Genomic DNA, 22,690 nt, shown 5'->3' on the forward strand with positions numbered 1-22,690 from the left:
ACCTCCAAATTATGTAAGAACTATTTAGGGAAGAAGCAGGCAGCTGGTATTCTATCTGTAATGGAGTGGCCAGCGCAGTCACCAGATCTCACCCTTATTTAGCTGTTGTTGAAGCAGCTTGACCGTATGATATGCAAAAAAGTGCCCATCAAGCCAAACCAACTTGTGGGAGAGGCTTCTGGAAAGCATGGGGTGGAATTTCTCCAGATTACCTCAGCAAATTAACTGCTAGAATGCCAAAGGTCTGCAATGCTGTAATTGCTGCAAAGGGAGCATTCTTTGACGAAAGCAAAGTTTGAAGGAGAAAATTATTATTTCAAATAAAAATCTTTTTTTCGAACCTTGTCAATGTCTGGACTAGATTTTAAATTCATTTGGCAAGTCATTTTATTAATAAAAGTATGAATTTTCATGGAAAACACAAAATTGTATGGGTGACCCCAAACTTTTGAACGGTAGTGTATATATGGGTGATATCACCTTTTTTAATAAAAGAGCTGTTTGTGCCAGTGACAGTATATGGTCAAAGAAACATACCGTATATACTCGCATATAAGCCGAGATTTTCAGCCCATTTTTGGGGGCTGAAAGTCCCCCCTCTCGGCTTATACACGAGTCATATACCAGGGGGGATCGGCGGGGGAGGGGGATCAGGGGTGTCAGAGATCATACTCACCCCCTCCTGGCTCTTCTCTGCAGCCCCCCTGCTTGTTCCATGTTCTCAGCACCCATGCTCTTCCTGCTTCAGCCGTCACGTGGTACTGCTCATTAATATGTGCATATCTATGACTTTAATGAGTGGTACCACGTGACCGCTGAAGCAGGAAGAGCAGCAGCCGAGAATATGGAACAAACAGGGGCTGCGCTGCAGAGACGAGTGCCAGGAGGGGTGAGTATGAACGGGGGAGCCATATTCACCTGTCCTCATTCCAGAGCAGGCAACGTTGATGAGCAGCGGGCAGCAGGAGGTGAGTATACAGGTTTTTTTTGTTTGCTTTTGTAACAGAGGCAGCGGCAGCAGCAACATGATGGGGCCACTCACTGTGCAGTATTATCTGGGGCCACACACTGTTCAGAATTATCTGGGGCCACTCACTGTGCAGCATTATCTGGGGCCACTCAGTGTGCAGCATTATCTGGGGCCACACACTGTGCAGCATTATCTGGGGCCACACACTGTGCAGCATTATCTGGGGCCACTCACTGTGCAGCATTATTTGGGGCCACACACTGTGCCGCATTATCTGGGGCCATACACTGTGCAGCATTATCTGGGGCCACTCACTGTGAAGCATTATCTGGGGACAAACGCTGTGCAGCATTATCTGGGGCCACAACAAACTGTGCAGCATTATCTGGGGCCACTCACTGTCCTCATTTTCTGGGGCAACTCACTGTGCATCATTATCTGGGGTCACACACTGTGCAGCATTATTTGGGGCCACAACACACTGTGCAACATTATCTGGGGCCACTCACTGTCCTCATTATCTGGGGCAACTCACTGTGCAGCATTATCTGGAGCCACATACTGTGCAGCATTATCTGGGGCTACACACTGTGCAGAATTATCTGGGGCCACACACTGTGCAGCATTATCTGGGGCCACACACTGTGCAGCATTATCTGGGCCACAACACACTGTGCAGCATTATCTGGGGCCTCTCACTGTCCTCATTATCTGGGGTCACTCACTGTGCAGCATTATCTGGGGCCACACACTTTACAGCATTATCTGGGGCCACACACTGTGCAGCCTTATCTGGGCCACAACACACTGTGCAGCATTATCTGGGGCCGCTCACTGTGCAGCATTATCTGGGGCCCCACACTGTGCAGCATTATCTGGGGCCACACACTGTGCAGCATTATCTGGGGCCACTCACTGTGCAGCATTATCTGGGGCCACACACTGTGCAGCATAATCTGGGGCCACTCACTGTGCAGCATTATCTAGGGACACACACTGTGCAGCGCTATATGGGGACACACACTGTGCAGCACTATCTGGGGACACACACTGTGCAGCATTATCTGGGGACACAAACTGTGCAGCATTATCTGGGGCCACAACACACTGTGCAGCATTATCTGGGGCCACTCACTGTCCTCATTATCTGGGGCAACTCACTGTGCAGCATTATCTGGGGCCACACACTATGCAGCATTGTCTGGGGCCACTCACTGTGCAGCATTATCTGGGGACACACACTGTGCAGCATTATCTGGGGCCACACACTGTGCAGCATTATCTGGGGCCACACACTGTGCAGCATTATCTGGGGCCACACACTGTGCAGCATTATCTGGGGCCACTCACTGTACAGCATTATCTGGGGCCACACACTGTGCAGCATTATCTGGGGCCACTCACTGTGCAGCATTATCTGGGGACACACACTGTGCAGCATTATCTGGGGACACACACTGTGCAGCATTATCTGGGGCCACAGCACACTGTGCAGCATTTTCTGGGGCCACTCACTGTTTTCATTATCTGGGGCAACTCACTGTGCAGCATTATCTGGGGCCACACACTGTGCAGCATTATCTGGGGCCACTCACTGTGCAGCAGTATCTGGGGCCGCTCACTGTGCAGCATCATCTGGGGCCACATACTGTACAGCATTATCTGGGGCCTCACACTGTGCAGCATTATCTGGGGCCACACACTGTGCAGCATTATCTGGGGCCACACACTGTGCAGCATTATCTGGGGCCACAACACACTGTGCAGCATTATCTGGGGCCACTCACTGTGCAGCATTATCTGGGGCCATACACTGTGCAGCATTATCTGGGTCCACTCACTGTGAAGCATTATCTGGGGACACAAGCTGTGCAGAATTATCTGGGCCACTCACTGTGAAGCATTATCTGGGGACACACGCTGTGCAGCATTATCTGGGGCCACAACACACTGTGCAGCATTATCTGGGGCCACTCACTGTCCTCATTTTCTGGGGCAACTCACTGTGCATCATTATCTGGGGCCACAACACACTGTGCAGCATTATCTGGGGCCACTCACTGTGCAGCATTATCTGGGGCCATACACTGTGCAGCATTATCTGGGGCCACTCACTGTGAAGCATTATCTGGGGACACAAGCTGTGCAGCATTATCTGGGGCCACAACACACTGTGCAGCATTATCTGGGGCCACACACTGTGCAGCATTATCTGGGGCCACTCACTGTCCTCATTTTCTGGGGCAACTCACTGTGCATCATTATCTGGGGCCACAACACACTGTGCAGCATTATCTGGGGCCACTCACTGTGCAGCATTATCTGGGGCCATACACTGTGCAGAATTATCTGGGGCCACTCACTGTGAAGCATTATCTGGGGACACAAGCTGTGCAGCATTATCTGGGGCCACTCACTGTGAAGCATTATCTGGGGACACACGCTGTGCAGCATTATCTGGGGCCACAACACACTGTGCAGCATTATCTGGGGCCACTCACTGTCCTCATTTTCTGGGGCAACTCACTGTGCATCATTATCTGGGGCCACACACTGTGCAGCATTATTTGGGGCCACAACACACTGTGCAGCATTATCTGGGGCCACTCACTGTCCTCATTATCTGGGGCAACTCACTGTGCAGCATTATCTGGAGCCACATACTGTGCAGCATTATCTGGGGCTACACACTGTGCAGCATTATCTGGGGTCACACACTGTGCAGCATTATCTGGGCCACAACATGCTGTGCAGCATTATCTGGGGCCTCTCACTGTCCTCATTATCTGGGGTCACTCACTGTGCAGCATTATCTGGGGCCACACACTTTACAGTATTATCTGGGGCCACACACTGTGCAGCCTTATCTGGGCCACAACACACTGTGCAGCATTATCTGGGGCCGCTTACTGTGCAGCATTATCTTGGGCCCCACACTGTGCAGCATTATCTAGGGCCACACACTGTTCAGCATTATCTGGGGCCACTCACTGTGCAGAATTATCTGGGGCCACACACTGTGCAGCATAATCTGGGGCCACTCACTGTGAAGCATTATCTGGGGACACAAGCTGTGCAGCATTATCTGGGGCCACTCACTGTGAAGCATTATCTGGGGACACATGCTGTGCAGCATTATCTGGGGCCACAACACACTGTGCAGCATTATCTGGGGCCACTCACTGTCCTCATTTTCTGGGGCAACTCACTGTGCATCATTATCTGGGGCCACACACTATGCAGCATTATTTGGGGCCACAACACACTGTGCAGCATTATCTGGGGCCACTCACTGTCCTCATTATCTGGGGCAACTCACTGTGCAGCATTATCTGGAGCCACATACTGTGCAGCATTATCTGGGGCTACACACTGTGCAGCATTATCTGGGGTCACACACTGTGCAGCATTATCTGGGCCACAACACACTGTGCAGCATTATCTGGGGCCTCTCACTGTCCTCATTATCTGGGGTCACTCACTGTGCAGCATTATCTGGGGCCACACACTTTACAGCATTATCTGGGGCCACACACTGTGCAGCCTTATCTGGGCCACAACACACTGTGCAGCATTATCTGGGGCCGCTTACTGTGCAGCATTATCTTGGGCCCCACACTGTTCAGCATTATCTGGGGCCACTCACTGTGCAGCATTATCTGGGGCCACACACTGTGCAGCATAATCTGGGGCCACTCACTGTGCAACATTATCTAGGGACACACACTGTGCAGCACTATCTGGGGACACACACTGTGCAGCATTATCTGGGGACACACACTGTGCAGCATTATCTGGGGCCACAACACACTGTGCAGCATTATCTGGGGCCACTCACTGTCCTCATTATCTGGGGCAACTCACTGTGCAGCATTATCTGGGGCCACACACTGTGCAGCATTATCTGGGAACACACACTATGCAGCATTATCTGGGGCCACTCATTGTGCAGCATTATCTGGGGACACACACTGTGCAGCATTATCTGGGGCCACAACACACTGTGCAGCATTATCTGGGGCCACTCACTGTCCTCATTATCTGGGGCCACTCACTGTGCAGCAAAACTGGGGCCACTCACTGTGCAGCATTATCTGGGACCACTCACTGTGCAGCATTATCTGGGGCCCTCACTGTGCAGCAAAACTGGGGCCACACACTGTGCACCCTAGGCTTATACGCGAGTCAATAAGTTTTCCCTGTTTTTTGTGACAAAATTAGGGGGTCGGCTTATGCATGAGTATATACGGTAATCGATATTTCAGGTAATGCAACACGTTTATGATTGTAATCAGTGTCCATGGTAACATAATGATTGTTTCTACAGGTGGAATTCTGGCAAAAAATTTGTGAGTTATGACTATCATTCTCTTTTATAGATGATTACTATTTGGCCACTTCAAAATGCAGCTTGTAAGTGTTAGCAGGCACTGGCACGGGTTGTTAGCATTGGGCTGTCAGCGACTGCTGGAAATTGTAGTTTTGGAGTAACTGAAGAATAGCAGCTTCAAGATCACTGCTTTAGATTAACTTCTGCACACTGGAATATATGGTTTTAACTGGCTGTCTGTGAAAGACATAGTAAAAGATATCAAGACTGCATTTAAAGACCTTGTGACGACACAGCATTTAACCTTAATTATCCAGATGTCTATTTTCAGTAGGCCTGGAGTAATAGGCTATTGTCTGAATGTTGCCTATAGAATTGATGTTTTCAAAAGGTCAATAATCATACTATTGTTTGAGCGTTTGACTATTGAATTTTTGTTTTTGAATTGATGAATGGCTGCTCTATGCCTCTTATATCAGCTCCTACAGATTATTGTCTGCTATCTTTGCAAGACAGGGATGCAGGGTCATTTAACAATCAATGTTTGTTAATATGTTGATTATCCATTTTATGAGTCCATTTAGCTTGTGTACTTGCAAAATTATTAATTAACGCCTTTTCGACATCGGGCTTAATAGTACTCCAATGTCGGACTCCCTCCCTTTGATGTGGGCTCCGGCAGTGAGCCCACAACTTTCCTTGGACAAGTTAGGCTGGAGTCACACTAACCTGCGTAAAATACGGTCAGTATTTTACATGCGTAATACGGATGACAGACCCCTAAACAGTGCTCCGTATGTCATCCGTAATCAAGGTGTGGTCGCGTATTTTGCGCATGTAAGCATCCGTATGTAATCCGTATGGCATCCGTATGGTGAGATTTTCTCGCAGGCTTGCAAAATGGACATATAATGGAGCCCTATGACAGTTTTAATAAAGAAATGAAAGAATAGATATAGACACATAGAATGCATATATATATATATATATATATGTATTCTATGTGTCTATATCTATTCTTTCATTTCTTTATTAAAACAGTCAGTGTGAGTTTACTGTATCGTGCACTGAATTGCCGGCTTTGCTAAAAGACACCGGGTGCGTATTTCTCGCAGGTCACATGTGTGCTCCGTGTGTAATCCGTATTTTTTGCGCACCCATAGACTTGCATTGGCGTATTACGGGCGTAGTGCGCTGACAATCGCAGCATGCTGCGAGTGGCACGGAGTGTAGGATACTGAGGAGAAATATACGCCTGGTGCGAGTGACCCCATAGAGAATCATTGGTTCGTGTCTAATGCGTGCTTTTTGCGCCTCTCACGCACCCGTATTCCTCGCCAGTGTGACTCCGGCCTTAGCTGTTTTGAACAGCTGACATGTGCCTGCAATAGCCGCGGGTGGAATAGCGATCCATCCGCAGCTATTAACTAGTTAAATGCTGCTGTCAAATGCTGACAGCGGCATTTAAGTGGCGCTTCTGGCAGTTACGTCGGAAATATGCACACCGGTATGTTAACCGGAGGACTCCTGGAGACCTCTATGGTTGTCAGTGCCGGATTGCTGTGAGCGCCACCTTGTGGTCGACGCTCATAGCAAGTCCACAATTCTATTACATAGAGGCGATCTGACCATCATCTCTATGTAGCAAAGCTGATCGGGCTATGGCAGCTTATAGTCTCCTATGAAGACTATTGAAGCATGCCAAAAGCAAAAAAAAAGTGTTTAAAAATATTTAAAAAATATAAAAGTTCAAATCACCCCCCTTTCACCCCATTCAAAATAAAACAATTAAACATATTCAGTATCGCCGTGTTCAGAATCGACAGAACGGCGTAGTGAGAAAAAAAAGTCAAAATGCCAGAATTATGTTCTTTTGTTCGCCATGACATTGTATTAAAATGCAATAATGGGTGATCAAAAGATCGTATCTGCACCAAAATGGTATCATTAAAAATGTCAGCCCTGGCACGCAAAAAATAAGCCCTCACCCAACCCGAGATCATGAAAAATGGAGATGCTATGGGTGTCGGAAAATGACGCTTTTTTTTAAGCAAAGATTAGAATTTTTTTTCACCACTTAGGTAAAAAATAACCTAGACATGTTTAGTGTCTAAGAACTTGTAATGACCTGGAGAATCATAATGGCAGGTAAGTTTTAGCACTTATGAACCTAGCAAAAAAGCCAAGCAAAAAAAAGTGTGGGATTGCACTTTTTTTGCAGCTTCACTGCACTTGGAATTTTTTTCCTGTTTTCTAGTACATGACATGGTAAAACCAATGGTGTTTTTCAAAATTCAACTCATCCCGCAAAAAATAAGCCCTCACATGGCCATATTGATTGAAAAATAAAAAAGTTATGGCTCTGGGAAGGAGGGAAGAGAAAAACAAAAAATCAAAACTGAAAAAAACTCCTGGGGTTAAGGGGTTAAATACTCAAGTAATGATAGCTAAACATCCCACCTCCCATCTGACATATAGATGATGACCTGAACCACAGATGTTTGTTTAAAAAGGTATTTTCTATCCTTCTCCAAAGAGGAGACTCTTTACAAAACCATAGCCAGGAACACTATACAGGACAGCAGCAAGAATACTATGACTACATCAAGAGGGACACAGATTTTACATTCTGAAGAATGAGAACTTAAGCAAAATGGTCCTAACTGGAAAAATACAGATCTGCTCCATTGATCATCATGGAACCCATGGAGACATTCTGAGAAGCCAGATTGGGACCATTTGGTAAAATGGCTCCATGGAGACATTCAGAGATGTCAGGTTGGGACCAACTGGTCATCTGGTTCTATGGATATATTTGTGCCAAGTTGAGATTATCTGGTAACATGGCACCATGGATACATTTGGGGAAACCAGGTTGAGACTCTCCAGTTTCCTGGCTTTATGGAGACGTTCGGAGAAGGCAAGTTGGGACCATAAAGTCACCTGGTCACATATGGCAAATGAATGTTAGCCTCCTACACTTGTTGTTACCTGCTCTCTCTACGTGCCCGCCAAAAGCAGGGTGGTACTGGTGGGGGTAGTCAGCCCTGGAAGCCCAGAAATTGCAACTGCTCTATTCCCGGCGAGTCAGCGGAAGGGTAAGACTGTTATTTATGTTATTGTCTCTTTGGTGGATCAATAAACTATTGCCATGCTGTTTTACACTCACCCTGTGTAGTCTGAGTAGCATTATGCAAATGGGAAAGGAGAGCGGGCGTTTAGTGGGATGAGCCCTGGTCCATGCGGTCTCTGGCCAGTGGATGAGCGCACCCACTGACCCACTGTGTTTCCACAGACCTCCAGAAATATTAGATAATAGTCAACTGTCCTTTACGATTTTGGAAGGACCATTTGACAATCTCATGTGTAGATGGGGATCCCAACTCTTTCCTTGCAAATTATATTAGGGGGGGTGAAGGTTTAGACAGTTATAATTTTAACAGCTGATCATTTTGTATGGTAGTTTATTTCTCCTCTCTCCCCATTAAAAATACTAGAATGCTTAGCCGGGCGTTCAAGTGAGTTTGGGAGATATAATAATAATAATAATAAATTTTATTTTTATAGCGCCGACATATTCCGCAGCACTTTACATTTCAGAGGGGATTTGTACAGACAATAGACATTACAGCATAACAATAATCACATACAGTAGATTATAACACATACCAAGAGGAAAGAGGGCCCTGCTCGCAAGCTTACAGTCTATGAGGAAAGAGGGAGACACGAAAGGTGGGTGGTAACAGTTACCCTGATTGTATGGACCAGTCATAATGTTAAGTGTGTAACAGTACAGACACAGAGGGCTAATGGAGGCATAAAGCATGTGGGAACATGATGCGGGGAACCTGGTTATGGTAAAACTTTTGGCTCTGCCACACAGCGATAGATTAGGTTAATGTGTTGGGGTGGTAGGCCAGTCTGAATAAATGCGTTTTCAGGACACGCTTAAAATTGTGGGGATTGGGGACTAATCGTATTGACCTGGGAAGTGCATTCCAAAGAATTGGTGCGGCACGTGTAAAGTCTTGGAGACGGGAGTGGGAGGTTCTGACTATTGAGGATGCTAATCTCAGGTCATCAGCAGAACGGAGGGCGCGGGTAGGGTGGTATACTGAAACAAGGGAGGAGATGTAGGGTGGTGCTGAGCCAAGGAGGACTTTGTGAGAGAGGGTAATAAGTTTATACTGAATTCTGGAGTGGATGGGTAGCCAGTGTAATGACTGGCACAAGGTAGAGGCATCAGTGTAACGATTGGTGAGGAATATGATCCTGGCTGCAGCATTCAAGACAGATTGGAGGGGGGAGAGTTTGGTAAGAGGGAGACCGATTAGAAGAGAGTTACAATAGTCGAGACGAGAATGAATAAGAGAAACAGTAAGAGTTTTTGCAGAGTCAAAGGTAAGAAAAGGTCGAATTCTAGAAATGTTTTTGAGGTGCAGATGACAAGAGCGAGCCAGTGATCGAATGTGGGGGGCAAAGGAAAGCTCGGAATCAAGTATGACCCCAAGACAGCGGGCCTGTTGCTGGGGAGTAATAGTGGAACCACACACAGAAATGGCAATGTCGGGTATAGGTACATTAGTAGAGGGAGGAAACACCAGGAGTTCAGTCTTTGACAGGTTCAGTTTCAGATATAGTGAGGACATGATATTAGACACAGCGTTTAGACAATCGCCGGTGTTTTCTAGAAAGGCTGGCGTGATGTCAGGAGAAGAAGCGTATAATTGGGTGTCATCAGCATAGAGATGGTACTGGAAACCAAATCTACTGATTGTTTGACCAATAGGGGCAGTGTACAAGGAGAAGAGGAGGGGACCTAGAACCGATCCTTGGGGGACCCCAACAGTAAGGGGAAGATGAGAGGAGGAGGAACCGGCAAAAGATACAGTAAAGGAGCGGTCGGAGAGATAGGAGGAGAACCAGGAGAGAACGGTATCCTTGAGGCCAATGGAACGGAGCATAGTGAGGAGGAGCTGATGATCCACAGTGTCGAATGCTGCAGAGAGATCCAAGAGAATTAGCATGGAGTAATGACCATTTGATTTAGCTGTTAGCAGATCATTAGAGACTTTAGTGAGGGCAGTTTCAGTGGAGTGTAAAGAGCGGAAACCGGATTGGAGAGGGTCGAGAAGAGAGTTTTCTGAGAGATAGCGGATAAGACGGGAGTGGACCAGGCGTTCCAGGAGTTTAGAGATGAAGGGAAGATTAGAGACAGGTCTATAGTTAGCGGCACAGTTTTGGTCGAGGGATGGTTTTTTAAGTAGTGGATGTATGATGGCATGCTTAAATGAGAAGGGAAAAATACCAGAAGAGAGAGAGAGGTTAAATATTTTAGTTAGGTGAGGGGTGACAGCAGGGGAAAGGGACTGAAGGAGCTGTGACGGAAATGGGTCACTGGTGCAAGTAGTTGGGTGAGAAGATGCAAGGAGCCTGCTTACTTCTTCTGTGACTGGTTCAAAATCAGAGAGTGAGTTAGATGCAGTGGGGGAGGGAGGACGGTGCATGGTATGAGGTGATTGGGAGATAATTTCCTGTCGGATCTGGTCAATTTTTTCTTTGAAGTAATTGGCCAGATCGTCAGCTTGGAGCTCCGTGGTTGGGGCCTGTACTCTTGGATTGAGTAGAGAATGAAAAGTGTCAAAGAGACGTTTCGGGTTATTGGACAGTGAGGTGATGAGGGTGTTGAAATAGGTTTGTTTGGAGAGGTGAAGGGCAGTGTTGTATGTTCTAAGCATAAACTTAAAATGGATGAAATCTTCGGGTAGATTGGATTTTCTCCACAGACGTTCGGCGCACCTGGAGCACCGCTGCAGGAAACGTGTTTGCACCGTGTGCCAGGGTTGTCGCCGTCTGCATTGTGGTGTTCTATTTATAGGGGGTGCAAATTCATCCAGGGCACTTTGAAGTGTTTCATTGTAATGCTTCAATGCAGAATCATGACATGAGAGGGAGGAGATAGGGGCCAATGAAGACTGCAAGTTCTTCATAAGTTAGAAGAACTTAGGGAGATAGAAGAGATAGCTGTCTGCCAAGCTTAGGCTATGTTCACATTATATTTTACCCTACTGTCTGTGGCTCTGTTGGGGCTTATGTCTGAATGATTGTGTTAACACATTTGCATTTACCGTGTCATTAACTGTAATGATGAAAAGGATGTCACTTTGTGTTATGTCGGACATTATTTTTGGCAGTACACACCTATTTAAAGCGGGCACCAAAACACGGTCGACCATGCTTTGGTGACTGCTGCAAATAGGTATTTACTATCAAAAACAAACTCTAACATAGCACAAAGTGTTTTGTCTGCCTCATTAAAATCAATGGTACCATCATTGCAAATGCCCAAATTTCATTTTCTAGGGCTTAATATGTAAGCCCCAACAGAGCGACTAAAACTAGCTTAAAAAGAAATGTGAACATAGCGTAAATCCCTTTATTTGATATATAAATCAAAATATTGTAAGGTCATGCACTTGGGTAGAACGAACAAGATGTATAATTATGTGTAAAACACTGGGCAAAACTGTCACTGAAAAAGACCTGGGTGTATGGGTGGACGACAAACTCACATTTAGTGGCCAGTGTCAGGCAGCTGCTGCAAAGGCAAATAAAGTAATGGGATGCATTAAAAGAGGCATAGATGCTCATGAGGAGAACATAATTTTACCTCTATACAAGTCACTAATGCGACCACACTTAGAATACTGTGTACAGTTCTGGTCTCCGGTGTATAAGAAAGACATAGCTGAACTGGAGCGGGTGCAGAGAAGAGCGACCAAGGTTATTAGGGAACTAGGGGGTCTGCAATACCAAGACAGGTTATTACACTTGGGGTTATTTAGTTTGGAGAATCGAAGGCTTAGGGGTGATCTTATTACAATGTATAAATATATGTGGGGACAGTACAAAGACCTTTCTAATGATCTTTTTACTCTTAGACCTGTGACGGGGACAAGGGGGTATCCTCTACATCTGGAGGAAAGAAGGTTTAAGCACAATCACAGACGGGGATTCTTTACTGTAAGAGCAGTGAGACTATGGAACTCTCTGCCATATGGTGTTGTAATGAGTGATTCCCTACTAAAATTTAAGAAGGGACTGGATGCCTTTCTTGAAAAGTATAATATTACAGGGTATATACACTAGTTTCCTTAATATTGTGTTGATCCAGGGAGCTAGTCTGATTGCCGTGTGTGGAGTCGGGAAGGATTTTTTTTCCCCAATGTGAAGCTTACTGTTTGCCACATGGGTTTTTTTTTGCCTTCCTCTGGATCAACATGTTAGGGCAAGTTAGGATAGGATATGGGTTGAACTAGATGGACTTAAAGTCTTCCATCAAACTTAATAACTATGTTACTATGTTACTATGTATATTTAGTTATTTGATCAAGTGCAGGTAAAAAGAAGATATACTCGGCTTCTATCATGATGCTATATATTGGTATACGTTTTTCAACTTTATGGGAAAGCATTGCAAACTGTGCTTTCCCATTCAGTGGTGCACCTTTATTTATGTTATTTTTATGATTGTAGTCAAAAGACAATGTATGCTATTGTATGCCTCTACATTGGCAGATATACCTTCCATAAGAGCCGTGAACAACAAGTGTCCATTGCCTTAGCAATACTTTCATAAATAATACACCATCACTGCATGGCTCTAGACATTTTGAAAGTTTTCCTTCAATACCCTTTCATTTCCACCCTATGGGAATGATGTAGAATTTATAATGTTCATAAATTTGTATTAGTATTTCAAGATGAGACATAAAACTGTAAGACATCAATCATGAAAATGAGAAAAAAACATGTTGTTCTGTCAATATGATATAGCACTCCTATTAGGTGTCTGCATGTTGCAGACATCTTATAGAATCCATGTTATTCTAAAAAGAGGCCATATTGAAAGCAAAAGAGACTCCAACTTGTTATGCTATAGGTAATTGTACCTAAAAAAAATTCTTCATATTCTTCATATTGTAATGAAGAAAAAATATATTAAAAAGGAATGAAAATGTGTACATCAAGTTGATTTTGCATACATGCATTCTTTTTTTAGGATATTTTAGAGCTTTTTCAATCTGGATCAAGTAGCAAAAATTATAATGACCTAAATTAAGGGCCACTTGTATAGTGTATGTTTCCTATAGTTCAAATACAACCCTCTGTTTACACCTAATTTAAATGTTTAAATGTTTAACAAGTTAATTTAGACCTAGATCTAAGTAGAACTACACTGTACTTTTAGATTTTGCCAAGAGGACGGCATGAGTGCATTTTAATCTAAGTGTTATATTTGTAAAAGTACACAGCAATTAAACATGGGAGTTAGAGAGAGTATGAGACAGGTAAACTTTGCAAGATATTCAAAAAACTTTGTTTTTTAATTCTCTTAGGGTATGTGTTCACGATTAGGAACTAATGCAGGTTTGACGCAGCGTATTTATGCTGTACCAAACCTGCAGCGGCCAGCTGTGGCAACATAGTGGTACTTCTAGAAATCCCATGTCCATTATGCGTGCATAGTCACCAGGGGATCACACACGGACATTGACATGTGGCACCTCTATCAAGACCACAGCATCTCAATTTCTCTTGTGGAGACACTAGACTCCGCAATAGAAATTACATCAATAGAATTGTTTTGATTGCAGTAAATCCACATGGTTCAGTGAACAATTGCGGATTTACCTGCGATCAATAGAAGGCAGCGCTTTGGACGCAAAGAACAAATGATGCATCCAAAGCGCTGCTAGTTCCGGATCATGGGCACCCGGCCTTATGCATCAAATTTTTTTTCCATGTCTATTTGCTTCTTCTATTTCAAGCTGCCACCTTCTTTCAAATGTATTACCCTTTCACATAATCTGTGCTCTCTATCCATGTTGGAATATGTTTGGTGCAACAACTCCATTCCTGTCTATGAGTGTTTAGTTGCCAGATTTGTATGCTGTAAGGATTGTACTCACTCAGCTGCAGCAGGAGGGAAAACAGGAGGCGTGCTTCTTTAAAAGAGTCCGTGTGGGTTTATTTGCCCCATAAACCTCAAAGCAACAAAACAAGGTTTCCAGCCTTCACAGCAGACAAAACAACACAAACAGTCCTTAGCTGGGCTTTGTTCCCTCAAGCCCTGTGAGTACACAGGTTAGGGCAATGTCCAGCCCGGAGGCTCCGTCTTGAGCCATACACACAGGAGGCCTTCTACCTCCCAAGTCACAGCCCATGTGCTAAACCATAGCCTCCATTATGTGGGGATGTAACCACACCCACAGGTGAGGTATGGATCACATGGGCTGGACACATGGTCATGACCTAACTGCAGGTCCTGACATCTGCAGGTCCTGAAGGAAAACAGGGGTACAGTCAACACCCTCACCCAGAGGTGAGGTAATATGGGTAGCCAGACCCTCCCATCTCTCATAGCTACCCACAACCCGGACCCAGGTGCACTAAATGACATATGCTCACGTGCACTAAAGACAAAATAATCCCAGCAAGAAAGCACACAGATGAATGGCAGACTAGGGCATACAAATCACCACATTAACAGATGGAGCTTTTTATCTGAAGTATTGCGGTCTATAGTTCAGTCAAAAAACAGAGGTGCTTGCATGAAGAAACATGATTTCAATGTATCATTAAAAAAGGAGAAAAATGCAGCACTCACCAATAGAGCTGAAAAAGTGTGCGTCTTTATTTCACATGAATTCCATCAACAGGTATGTGGACATGCAGTACGTTAGAGGAATGCTAGGGGAGGGAGGTGCCGGACAACGGCCGTTTCGCGATTACTCGCTTCTACGGGTCCAGGTGAGGGAATTAGCTTAAGGTAATTTCCTTTATAGGACCACAGACCTTACCAATTAACATACATAACGAGTTGTGAGACAAACATTTACAAACATTTACAAATATGTGCTTAGCAAAATAATTATACAATACACAGAGTGCAAAATACTAGGAAAGGATAATTCTTTCCATATCGATTTACAAGATAATCTATATTTTTACAATATCATAGGAAGATTATAATCTAAATAACTTTATATATACAATTATTTATAAAAAATACTGATAGATCAATCCGGTCATTTAGTCCCAGAGGACCTTGTGCGTTCGCTTCTTGTTGCAATAAAGCTTTGTCACAATTGCCTCCTTGAGGCGGAAAATTGACCTTTTCAATCCCTGCAAAACTCAAAATTTCTGGGTTAGCTTTATGCACATCTTGAATATGCTTAATTAATCGCATGGTCATGACCTCACTGCAGGTTCTGACTTTTGCAGGTCCTGAAGGAAAACAGGGGTATGGTCAGCACCCTCACCCAGAGGTGAGGTAATATGAGTAGCCAGACCCTCCCATCTCTCATAGCTACCTATAACCCAGACCCAGGTGCACTACAGGGCGCATCCATCCCTGTGACATATACCTCCTATTAACCACGCAACCACCAATCACACCCCAATGATTTTTATAAAGTTAGAACAAAAAAAATTCCAGAGGCTCACACAGGGAGAGCATGTTTTCCTGTGTCTGTGTATGAGACAATCAGCCTGCTGTAGATGCTGCACAGATAGAGACACACAAATGATTTATTCCTGATCTATTAAGCTTATCATATATTGTTCTTGTTTGTTCCTGAAAAAAAAGCTCTGGAGAGGATCCTGAATAATCTGCTGCCATCAGGTTATGGGCCCAGAGTGACACAGAACCTCAGAATAACACAGCAACAGAAGCCTGTTGTGAATTTGCTTTCTGGCCTACCTCTGGTTACTAGTGAAGGTAGTGGAGCTGGATATATTGACAGAGGGGTCGCGAGTTCTCTTTCTGGGCTCCCTCTGGTGGCTACCGGAAGTAATGGAGCTGATCTGATTAACAGAGGCTTGCCACCTGACAATGAGGAGGACAATTGGACATCTGGCGTTTCTGACTGGATTTAAGACAGCCGACTCCCTCTATCCCCGCTGGTGATTTTTTCCTGCCTCCTGAGGTCTTAGTTTCCAGCTCAGTCCCTGCATGCTCAGCTAAGTGTTCTTTTGCTATTCACATTTGATCTGGTTTTGTCTATTTCAGTTTTGTGTGGTCAGCCAGCTCCGGCTGGGGCTGTGCTGAATCTCCATCCATATGTTACTGCTTGTGCCTGTTTGGTTTTGTCCCTTATTAGATTGGCCTCTTTTTGCTCTGCTTTCAGAATATACCAGAGTGCTGATATAGTGGCCGAAGTTGTGCGACTTCAGTATTTTCTATCAGACGTGTTGGAGATTTTTTGCAGGGTTTTTTGCATGATTGCAGACAGTGTCTTTCCTTTCCTGTCCTGTCTAGTCAGTGTGGGCCTCATCGTTTGCTCAGTCTATTTTCCTACCTGTGTTTGTGTTTTCATCTTGTCTCACCAACAATATATGTTTGGGGGCTATCTATTCATTTGGGGTCTGCTCTGGGGCAGTTTAGATTTCCCCTTTCTTGCTTTAGGCTTACTTAGTTCTCCAGCTGTGTCGAGGCGTCTAGGATCATTGTAGGCATGCTCCACGGCTACTGCTAGTTGTGTGGATAGGATCAGGGGTCTGCAATCCGTTTAGTTACCAACCTCTCTGGTTTTCTGTGGCTTAGCTCGGTCTTGCTTTCCTCTTCAGTGACCCAATCATAACAGAAGCCCAAAGCAAAAGCAGTCCAGAGCAACAGAGAAGATGTCCAATAGCAGCAATCCTGTCAAATTCTCAGTGCCAAGCCTCACTAACCAGAACTGCCAGTCCTGGAAATTAAAGGTGAAGATGCTGCTCTTAAGAGAAGGTACATGGAAATATACTCAGGAATAAGTGCCTCATCCATTACCAGATGATTGGCTAGAGAAGGATCAGAAAGCAGAAAGCACAATTTCCCTCAGTGTAGATGATAATCAGATTGTGCATATATGCAAGTGTGCAACTGCAAAGGAGATGTGGGATGAGTTACAGAAAGTACATGAAAGATCAAATCTCAGCAATAAGCTTTATCTCATGAGAAAACTGTATCAGCCTAAGCTAAGTGATGTACAGAATATGCATGACTATATAAGAAACACCCTAGAGATTTTGGAGTATCTCAAGGATATTGGAGAAGAAATTCAAGATTTTCATGTTGCTGCACTTGTATTAAGTGGTCTTCCGGAAAGTTATGACTTGTGACTGCACTAGATGCATGGCCAGATGATGAGCTGATGCTAGAGTATGTAAAAGGCAAACTTGTGGATGAATTCAAGAGAAAAATGCAGCATGTAAGCAGCGGTAATGAATACAGAGCAGAGACAGCATTAAAGACACAGGAGTTCCCTAAATATAAGAGCAATCTAAGAGAAACTCGTGAATGTTTTTGTCTGTAAAAAGCCTGGCCACCTTAAAAGCAGCATGCAGAATTTGGAAAGCAAGAATGAGTCAGCTTAAAAAGTAGAACAGTCATCAAAGGGTTAAAACAGCTATAAAGGAAGCTTCTGAATGTGTTGAAGCTGCATTTAATGCCAGTACAGGCCCATCTGCAAAGCATATATGGTGTATAGATTCTGGTGCAAGCAGCCATATGCCAAATAATAAGGATTTCTTCACTGACCTTAAGGAAAGCAAGTCAGAAAAGGTCATCTTAGCTAATGGTCACTATATGACTTCAGAAGAAGTAGCAGACGGCTACCTCCACTGTTCAGTTTCCCAAGCACAAAGCAGAAAGATCCCAGTAAAAAGGATATTCTCTATGTTCCCAGCTTTGAAATCAATCTTGTGTGAGTAAAGAAGCTCATGCAAAAGGGTGAATGCAGTTACTATTAAAGATAACAGCTGCATCATCTCAAAAAAGGGTGACACTCTTGCAGAAGGAAAAATCCAAGAAGAACTTTATCAGCTAAAATGCAAAGAAAGAATGTACAGTACTAGACAAGATCTACATAGAACTGTATCCAAGTATGGCACAGACGTCTTGGGCATAGAGACCCAGAAGCAGTAAGGAACCTATCTCAACTTGCAAATGGTATTGACATCAACCAAAGTAGTCAAATGATGAAGTGCACTAGCTGTCTTAAAGGGAAAATGTCCAAAAAATTCTTTCCTAAAATAAGCACCTCTAAATCTGCACAGCCACTGGATCGGGTACATACAGATGTATGCGGTCCAATGAGTGTTCAAACTCCTAGGAAGAAGAGATATTTTCTCACATTTATTAATGACTACTCCAGATATACAGTCGCCTACCTGCTTCACAGTAAGGATGAAGTTCCACAGAAACTTGAAGAATATTGTGCGTAGTGTTTAACAAATTTGGAAGAATGTCAAAACCCCTGTGTGCAGATAATGCAACCCAATATACAAGTGGTAAGGTGCAAACCATTATGAAAAAGGATGGAATCGTGTTCGAGACTACTATTCCATACAACCCAAAACAAAATGGCATTGCAGAGAGAAAGAAAGATACTCTTTGTGAAAGTGGAAGAAGTATGTTGTTTGATGCAAATCTACCTACAACGTATTAGGGAGAAGCCATCATGATGGCTTGCTATCTTCAAAACAGAGTGTCAGGTAAAGCCAGAAATAAAACTCCATATGAACTATGGAACTGCAAGAAACCTAACCTGAAGCACCTCAGGATATTTGGAAGCAAAATGTTTATGTATGTTCCCAAAGAAAAGCGTTCCAAGTGGGAAACACATGCAAAGCAAGGATTCCAGGTGGGCTATAGGGAAACTCAAAAGGGATACAGAATCCTGCACCCAGAGACCAACACAGTAACAATCAGCAGAGATGTAGTGATTGATGAAAACTGTATTGCTCAAATTCCATGAATTTACACCAGTTATTCAACCTAAGAAACAAGAACAAGAATCTCAATCACCAAACCCAGACAATGAAAAGGAAAACACTGAAGTGTGGATAAGCTCTGAAGCCACCAGGGAAGATGCAGAAGAACCAAGTCAACCTCCAGTCAGGAGATCAGAAAGGCCAAACAAAGGTATCCCAGATAGATGGCTTTCTAATATGGTCAGAACACTTCCTGAACCAGAGCCACAGTCATGGCAAGAGATGCAAAAACTGCCTGTTCACAAGAAGCAGAAGTGGATAAATGCCACTAATGAGGAGATGGAGTCCTTTCACCAACTCCAGACATGGGAGCTTATTTAGCTACCACAAGGAAAAAGAGCTATCAGATGTAAGTGGGTCTTCAAAAACAAATATAACTCAGAAGGTAAAGTTCACCGGTTTAAGGCAAGATTGGTCGCAAAAGGGTACTTTCAAAAGTATGGTGAAGATTATGATGCTACATTTTCTCCAGTTGTGAAACAAACCACATTCAGAACTTTAATGTCCATAGCTGCAGTTCAACAGATGACAGTGAGACTTTTTGACTTCAAAACATGGTGACATTGAAGAAGAGTTATACATGAGCCAACCCGAGGGATATATTAAAAAGGGTGAAGGGCACCTTGTTTGTAAAATGCAAAAATATCTCTATGGACTTAAGCAGTCGGCAAGAGCTTGGAACTCGAAAATGAAGAAAGTTTTGATGGGTGAATGCTTTAAAAGATCTCAAGCTAATCCATGCTTGTATTCGAAAAATGTAGCGAAGGAGTGGATGTATGTTCTCCTATATGTAGACTATGTAATCATGTCTCATCAAGATGAAAAGGAAATTGCAAAGCTAGGTGAAATTCTCAACCAGTACTTTGAGACTAAGGGCTTTGGAAATGTGACATATTATTTGGGAATCCAAATCCAGAGAGAGGAAGATGGGAGTTTTCTTCTCAACTAAAGTTCTAAAATTTCCTCAATACTAAGCCAGTTTGGAATGTCAGAAGCCAAAGGTGCGTCAACACCAATGGATCCGTCCTACTTAAAGTTGGAAGGAGAAGAAGATCTGCTACCCAGAAATGAAAATTACAGACAAGCAGTGGGGGCGCTTCTATACATAGCAACCACAACTCGTCCGGATATCACAGCCACAGTTGGAATTCTCTGCCGACATGTAAGCAAGCCACGCCAAAGAGACTGGAATGCAGTTAAGGGAATTCTTCAATATCTTAAAGAAACTCAAAAGCTAAATCTTAAGATATCTGCATCAGGAGATCTCACTCTCAGAGGTTATGTGGATGCAGATTGGGCTGGAGATTCAAGTGATCGGAAATCAACAAGTGGTTATGCAGCACCACGCAGGGCCGTGGAGTACTCGGTACCTGGTTGGTTCTGTTACTTCAGGGATGTGACAGAAGCAGTGACCCAGTCCGTGGCCCTGGGCATCCAATTAAAATGATGAAAAGGGGAAATAAAGTTTATAAAGGATTATTTGTGACGCCACCTGTGGTATTCGGCAATTAAGGTGTTACCCAACGTTGCAGCTTCAGTCCACTGGGGCAAAAATTGCCGCACCCTGCAGGGCCATGGGGTACTTGGTACCGGGCCGGTTCTGTTACTTCAGGGGATGTCACAGCAGCGGTGACCCGGTCCATGGCCCTGGGTGAGCAGTCAAATGATGAAGGGAATAGTTATTATGATGCCACCTGTGGTATTCGGCAATAAAGGGGTTAGCCAACGCTGCTTGAAAGACCTCTGGGGCTATTGGTGATGCAGCAGAGTTGTTACAGCTCTCCACAGGCAGAGCTAGGCCCCAGGGCAGTTGTATGTTTTTTTAAATGGTGCATACCAGATCAAAGCCCTTCCCCATAACCTCCCTCTTCAACATCATTGAAGGAGAGCTTAATCGACTCCTCTCCAAATCACACCTCACCACTTGTGCACTCAACCCCATCCCATCCCACCTCCTCCCCAACCTCACGATCACACTTATCCCATCCCTAACCCATGTCTTCAACCTATCACTAACTTCTGGTACCTTACATTCTGCTTTCAAATATGCCAAAATCACACCTATCCTTAAAAAGCCATCTCTTGACCCGAGAGCTATGTCCACCTATCGCACCATATCACTGATTCCATTCACTTCCAAACTCCTGGAGTAACACGTCTATACTGATCTTTCCTCCCACCTCTCATCTAACTTGCTCTTTGTCAATCTACAACTGGATTATTATTATTATTATTATTATTATTATTTATTGTTATAGCGCCATTTATTCCATGGCGCTTTACATGTAGGGAGGGGTATATATAAAAACAAGTACAATAATGTTGAACAATACAAGTCATAACTGGTACAGGAGGAGAGAGGACCCTGCCCGCGAAGGCTCACAATCTACAAGGGATGGGTGAAAATACAGTAGGCGAGGGTAGAGCTGGTCATGCAGCGGTTTGGTCGATCGGTGGTTACTGCAGGTTATAGGCTTGTCGGAAGAGGTGGGTCTTCAGGCTCTTTTTGAAGGTTTCGATGGTAGGTGAGAGTCTAATATGTTGTGGTAGAGAGTTCCAGAGTAGGGGTGATGCGCGAGAGAAATCTTGTATGCGATTGTGGGAAGAGGAGATAAGAGGGGAGTAGAGAAGGAGATCTTGTGAGGATCGGAGGTTGCATGCAGGAAAGTACCGGGAGACAAGGTCACAGATGTATGGAGGAGACAGGTTGTGGATGGCTTTGTATGTCATGGTTAGGGTTTTGTACTGGAGTCTCTGGGCAATGGGGAGCCAGTGAAGGGATTGACAGAGGGGAGAAGCTTGGGAATAGCGGGGGGACAGGTGTATTAGTCGGGCAGCAGAGTTTAGAATAGATTGGAGGGGTGCGAGAGTGTTCGAGGGGAGGCCACTGAGCAGGAGGTTGCAGTAGTCAAGGCGAGAGATAATGAGGGCATGGACTAGGGTTTTTGCAGATTCTTGGTTGAGGAATGAACGGATTCGTGAAATATTTTTGAGTTGAAGTCGGCAGGAAGTGGAAAGGGCTTGGATATGTGGTTTGAAGGAGAGATCAGCATCAAGGATTACCCCGAGGCAGCGAGCTTGTGGGACTGGGGAGAGTGGGCAGCCATTTACTGTAATGGATAGGTTCGTTGGGGAGGTCACGTGAGATGGGGGAAAGATGATGAATTCTGTTTTGTCCATGTTAAGTTTCAGAAATCTGATAGAGAAGAAGGATGAAATAGTGGACAGACATTGAGGGATTCTGGTTAGCAGAGAGATGATATCTGGTCCAGAGATGTAGATGTGTGTCATCAGCATAGAGATGATACTGAAAGCCATGAGATTCTATAAGCTGTCCCAGGCCAAAGGTGTAAATGGAGAAGAGCAGGGGTCCTAGGACTGAACCTTGTGGGACTCCGACAGATAGGGGGCGAGGTGAGGAGGTGGTGTGTGAGTGGGAGACGCTGAATGTCCGGTCTGTTAGGTATGATGAGATCCAGGACAAGGCCAAGTCTGTGATGCCAAGGGATGAGAGGGTCTGTAATAGTAGGGAATGGTCCACTGTGTCAAAGGCAGCCAACAGGTCCAGGAGGAGG

The sequence above is a fragment of the Dendrobates tinctorius genome, unplaced genomic scaffold (assembly GCF_039654945.1).
Source record: "Dendrobates tinctorius isolate UK_male_01 unplaced genomic scaffold, ASM3965494v1 ptg000064l, whole genome shotgun sequence".
Taxonomy (NCBI): Eukaryota; Metazoa; Chordata; class Amphibia; order Anura; family Dendrobatidae; genus Dendrobates; species Dendrobates tinctorius.